The sequence below is a fragment of the Silene latifolia genome, chromosome 1 (genome assembly GCF_048544455.1).
Source record: "Silene latifolia isolate original U9 population chromosome 1, ASM4854445v1, whole genome shotgun sequence".
Lineage (NCBI taxonomy): Eukaryota > Viridiplantae > Streptophyta > Magnoliopsida > Caryophyllales > Caryophyllaceae > Silene > Silene latifolia.
Window position 1 is genome coordinate 27,380,497 of NC_133526.1, and position 6,471 is coordinate 27,386,967.

The 6,471-nt window shown below is 40.1% G+C and overlaps 1 non-coding gene across 1 annotated transcript; it reads left to right on the plus strand.

The window, feature by feature from the left end:
* The first annotated feature begins 5,826 nt into the window (after positions 1–5,826).
* Positions 5,827–5,900, plus strand: TRNAI-AAU (transfer RNA isoleucine (anticodon AAU)). Its single transcript has one exon. It is a non-coding gene; the product is annotated as a tRNA-Ile (tRNA).
* The last annotated feature ends 571 nt before the right edge of the window (positions 5,901–6,471 follow it).

Genomic DNA, 6,471 nt, shown 5'->3' on the forward strand with positions numbered 1-6,471 from the left:
TAATAAGTAAACCATCAGGAGTTCTCCTTTATTAGGTTTGGCTAGTAGTGGAGGAGTAGCCAGGTAAGTTTTTAAATCTTGGAAGGCTTTTTCATGTTCAGACATCCATTTGAATGACTTGTTCTTTCTGAGGAGGTCGTAGAAGGATCTGCATCTTTCAGATGATCTGGATATAAACCTGTTAAGGGCTGCAACCCTTCTTGTTAATCTTTGGATATCTTTGACTGATTTGGGAGATTCCAATTCCATGATGGCTTTTATCTGTTCTGGGCTGGCTTCAATCCCTCTTTTTGTCACCATATATCCTAGGAATTTGCCTGTAGAGACTCCAAAGTGGCATTTGGAGGGGTTGAGTGAGCTTCATGTTGAATTCTTTCAGGATTTTGAAGGCTACTTCTAGGTCTTTTACATGATCTTCTGCCTTCTTTGATTTGACCACCATGTCATCAATGTAGACCTCTATTGTGTCACCAATTTGATCTTTAAACATCATGTTGACCAGACGTTGGTAGGTTGCCCCTGCATTCTTCATGCCAAAGGGCATTGTTGTGTAACAATATATGCCTCTTTCCGTGATGAATGCGGTGTTTTCCTGGTCAGCTGGGTGCATCTTGATCTGGTTGAATCCATTTGAAGCATCCATAAATGTTAGTAACTCATGTCCTGCTGTAGCATCTACCATTGCATCAATGTGAGGGAGTGGGAATGGATCTTTTGGGCAAGCTTTATTAAGGTCTGTGTAGTCTACACAAACTCTCCACTTGTCATTCTTCTTTTGTACTACAACCACATTGGCTAGCCATTCAGGGTACATTACTTCTCTGATCATTCTCATGTCTAGGAGTTTGTCCACCTCTTCATTAATGATAGAGTTGCGTTCAGGGGCAAACTTTCTCCTTTTCTGTTGTACAGACTTAAATGAAGTGTCAATATTAAGCTTATGGGTAATAATATTAACATCAATACCAGTCATATTAAAGTGGGACCAGGCAAAACATGAAGACTTATTCTTAAGAAAACTTACTAGTTTTGGTCTAATATTGTCAGGGACATCAGATCCTATCAGTACGTGTCTGTCAGGGTACTCGGGGTCTAAAATTAACTGATATATTTTTATTTGGGTTTCTGCCACATATGTACTCCTGACAGGGTACTGTAATTGATAGGCGAGAGACTTACCTGCCTTGGAAGGTTTTGAGAATTCAGTATAACATTCCTGGGCAGACTTTTATTCACATTTGATGGTTGTTATTCCCCACTCTGTTGCTATTTTGACGCATTGGTGATAGGTTGAAGGAATAGCTCTAACATTGTGGATCCAAGGCCTGCCTAAGATGGCATTGTAGGATGAAAGGCAATCCAGGACTCCAAATATCTCATATGATGAGACTCCTTCAACGTATGTTGGTAGGTAGATTTCTCTTAGAGTGTTCTTAGTTTCACCACTGAATCCTACCAGGACATTTGATTTCTTTATGATCTGGCTCTCATCAATCTTCATTGCTTTCAGGACATCAAACATAATTAGGTTGACTGAGCTTCCACCATTTACTAAAATTCTCAGGACACGTGCAGTTCCTATTTGCATGGTAATGACCAGGCCATCATGATGGACATCTGAGATTTCCTGCATGTCAGTATCATCAAAAGTAATTTGAGTTAAATTTCTAGGTTCAAAAGGAGATTTCATTTTTGACTCCCTGGCTATTTTCTTTGCCGCTGAGCTAATCAGGCCGTAGATTTCAGATCCTCCATTGATGAACTTGACTTCATAAATGGGTGGTGCTGGAGGCAGGTCACGTTGTGGTCTTTCCTGGTCCTTTCTTGATCCGTTGTCTTCTCTGTTCTTTGATGGCATCAGGTCTTTCAAGTAGCCTTTCTTTACCAGGCATTCTTCTGTTGTATGTCCTATGTCCATGTGAAACTCACACCATCTTGTTGTGTCCTTCCTTGACTTAGGGTTGTCTGTCTTCTTAGACCACTTGACAATGTCTCCCATGTTGTCAAGCCTTTTGATCAATCCTGCAATATTAACAGAGAAGTTATATTCTTGAATAGGGGAATAAGTATAGGAGTTACCTCGTTGCTCATGAGAATAACTAACTTCTGATCTGTCAAGCCTAGTATAGGGGCGTGGCCTGGAACTGCTTCCTCTATAATTAGAGCTTTTCCTGTTGGATCTTTCATAACCTGAAGCACTATTAGTGGCTTCAGCTTTGAAGCTTTTGTCTTCCTCTAGCCTGATGTAGCCAATAGCCTTTGCCGGGACGTCTTTAAAAGTCAGACAAGTTTTCATATTAAGCTCCTCATAAAAATCACTGTTCAATGGTAGTCTCTGCCTGAAAGCTTCCACGGCTGTTCCAACATCACATCTAGAGATTGATACTTTCTCTTTGTTGAATCTGGTCAGGAATGCTGTGATTGTCTCGCCAGGCTTTTGCTTGATTCTATATAGGTCGCTGGATCTCTTTTCGAGTTCTCTACTGCTGGCAAATTGATGGTTGAACGAGTTTATCAAATCTGCAAAAGACTTGATGCTTCCATTTGGCAGATTAATGTACCACTGGAGGGCAGGTCCGGTCAGGGTTGTTCCAAAACCCTTACACATGCATACTTGTCGCAACTCACTGGGTATGGAGGCTGCCAACATTCTTTGTTTGTAATAGGCTACATGGTTCTGTGGATCTGTGGTTCCATCATAAATTCTCATTGATGGGACCACAAACTTCTTAGGTAGATCTATCTTTATTATCTCATCCACAAAGGAAGAGTCAGCATAACTTTCAGGATTGGCTTCCTCAATGGTTGCAGGTACTCCTGAAATCTTCTCAAATTTATCATGAAGTTTCTGGATCTCCTGGAGCATGGCCATTATTATAGCTGTGTTAGTCTGATCTGGAATAGCCTCTTCATTTGGAATATCTTCTGAGCCTGTGTCATGATCTCTTGCTTTGGATTTGGATGGAGTTGGAGTGCCAAAGTTGGAGAAATCAATGTTCCTAATGATGGAAGAGAATGGTGTTTCAGGCTGAATCTTCAATTTTTAGCCTAAAGCTTTGTCTCGTAGCCTTTGATTCAGACTAGATTCTGATTCTCTTAGTTTCATGACTTCGGCTTCAGCCTGGGCTATTTTCTGCTTCAGTTGCTCCATTTCCAATAGTTGTTGATTGGCAGCAGCCAGTTGTTGTTCAATGCTGTCTCCAGTCATTTTTTGGAATTGTTTTTGTGTTATTTGGATTTAGGTTTTGATTATTTTTGAGCTAGATGCCCCACGGTGGGCGCCAATTATTTTAGTAGGAATTCTCGCAGAGACAATGTCCTGCCAGGGAAGGATTTGCAGGATGATCTAACTCAAAATAAATAGCCTGACTAGTACGACAAAATGAATAAAGAATAAATAAGAAAGTGAGACACAAGAATTTATACGTGGAAAAACCCTGGGAATAAGGGAAAAACTCAAGGGCACCAAGCCAGGATGGATTATTACTATGATTTTAGGTATCCTGACAGGGAATATGTATGTCAGGCAAAGAATAGAGTGTGACTACTGCTCAATAGTAATGCTAAGTAGTGTTTTGATTACAAGAATGAGAGTAAAAACACGAGTGAATGAATAAGTAATCAAGTGAGTCGCTTCTTTTCTTGTTCTTTGCTATTTATAGTAGCCTTGCAACAGTCCTTTGAGGTTGGTTTAGGGTTTCCTGGTAAATAGGACTCGTGCCCTATTTACCCGGGAGTAGTTTTGTTGATTTCAGAAGTAGTTGCCTCTTTTCCTGCTAGCTTGACCGCATCAATAGTTGTTGTGGAGATTGTTGAATAAGTCTTCCGTACAAAAAGGAACTACATTGAAGATCTTTTGATGTTGCCTGTCACCTTCAGGTTATGCTTTATCACGTGGCTTGGTGAGATGTCCCCTCAGGCCTGGCTTAATGAATGCCTGACTTGTCTTTCCGTCCTGGTTGGTGCCTGCTCAGGTGCTCAACTGCTTTGTGTAGAATGTCTTTCGTTCATGCTTAACTTTGAACATTGCCTGATTCTTTTCTGATCAGGCAGGGTAATTCTGGGCCCAACAACCTCGTTCTTGCGGGTAATGATTCCCATGCCATCACTATTTTTAAGACATATTTGAGCACATGTTTCCATATGAAGGAATTGGGTTCTTTGAAATATTTTCTTGGTCTTGAGGTTGCCCGTAACACAGAAGGTATATATCTTAATCAGCGAAAATATGCGCTTGATATTGTCACTGAAACTGGCTTATTGGGTGCAAAACCCGCCACAACGCCCATTGAGCAAAATCATCACCTTAGTGCTGCTACTGGCCCCCTCCTTACTGATCCTGAACGTTATCGGCGACTGGTTGGTCGTTTGGTCTATTTGGCGGTGACTCGTCCTTATTTATCTTATGCCGTCCATATCCTGTCTCAGTTTCTTCAGCAACCACGTGAGGCACATATGGAAGCCGCCTTGTGTGTGGTACGTTATCTTAAAGGGAGCCCTGGTCAAGGCATTTTATTACGCTCAGACAGTGATTTTACGGTGTCTGGGTGGTGTGATTCTGATTGGGGTACTTGTTGCTTAAGTCGACGTTCAGTGACAGGGTGGTTTGTCTTTCTTGGCAACTCTCCCGTCTCGTGGAAAACTAAGAAACAACACACTGTTTCTTTATCTTCTACTGAGGCTGAATATAGGTCCATGGCTTCTGTAGTCTGTGAATTGAAATGGCTTCGAGGACTTCTTGCTAGCTTGGACGTTTCCTTATCTTACCCTATGCACTTGTTCTGTGATAATCAATCCGCTCTTCATCTTGCCCAGAATCCCGTTTTTCATGAACGAACAAAACATATTGAGATCGACTGTCACTTTGTTCGTGATGCTATTACGGAAGGTTTGATTAAGCCGTTTCATGTCTCTACTACCGAACAACTGGCTGATATATTCACTAAGGCTCTTGGAGTGAACCAATTTACCTATCTTCGTCACAAGCTGGGCATTCTTGATCTCCATGCTCCGGCTTGAGCGGGGTATTAGAGATAATATCGTAATATACTTTATACCTTATATTGTTCCGAGAATATTCCTATATGGTTATGGGAATATCTCGCTATGATTTAGTCTTCCTAATTATTAGCAACCTCTTGTATTATATAAATGTTATACATTAATGGGAACGATACACTTTTGGTTCCATTCTCTTAACATCTCTCGCCTTTTCTTGGTTTTTGCAAGAGTATAGTTTACGGAATTTTAAAAGTCAAATAGTAAAGAATTGCTCCAGGCAAATTAAGAAAATGATTTTGTAGGATGAGTGTGTATTTCTATCGTTTGAAGTACGCGTCGTATGGTGTTTACATGGTCTCGTTCTGGGAGGATTAACTCTTTGCAACCGGTGTCCCATAAGTTTTTCAGAACGTCTAATACAGGACACTGGACACACATGCATTAATGACAGCACGGTCTTAATTCCATGAGACATTTTCATAATTAGTGTAAGCCGAGTTATGTTTTGAAGCTCGGGAGTCGTTATCTTTGATACAAAAACATCACGAGTGGTTGCCAAACTCCTATAAGGATGAAGTTCATTGATGGTGATATTGGTTTCACGCAGCAGAAATGCAGAATCGGTTTCTCCTCAAACCGAATTGATGCAGAAGAAAGACGATGACAATTAGCCAGCACGCAAGTTTTAATTTAAGAGCATTAATCAGAATTATGGTCCTTTTCGAATTTCTTGCTTTGATAATCAAACGTCGTAAATTTGTATTTGAGCATCTAATTAGTCTTCCAATCATATGATATATAAGAACAATGTATCTAACATCAGATGGCCTATTAGCTCAGTTGGTTAGAGCGTCGTGCTAATAACGCGAAGGTCGCAGGTTCGAGACCTGCATAGGCCACATTTTTATGTTTTTATTAACTTGTAAAGTCACCCAAGAAGCAAAAGATTTAAATGTTGTTACTACGTTTTCCTTTTACAGGCAGTGAAGTAATATTAGGCCTCAGTTATATACCTCGTATTTTAAGAGCCGATTGTAGATATTGTCATAGAAACCACGCTCAAATCATCGCAGTTGAAGGCGCTCAAATCAAAATTTTCGGACAAACGAGGATGTTTCTAGAATCAGTATGTATTAATAACAACCAGATCTACAGTGGAAGTTCTATTTACATATACACGTTAATCCATTGTATAATTTGGGTTTAACCATGACTCAGAAATCCTATTCCTACATTGTTTCGGTTTCCTGAAACCTTCCATATTTATATATTTCTTCAACTATCACCCTTCAAGGAATTCATTCAATTTAAATTCATTGCAACAACAATAACAAAGAAAGAAATAATAATGGAGTCTACAACTTATGAGCTCGCACTAGATTGCCACGTTTTGTTTGAAAAAAATCGCAAAAAGATTAAGAAGACGTCCTACATGATTACAACACTCTTCTCTGACCATTATTCTTCAGC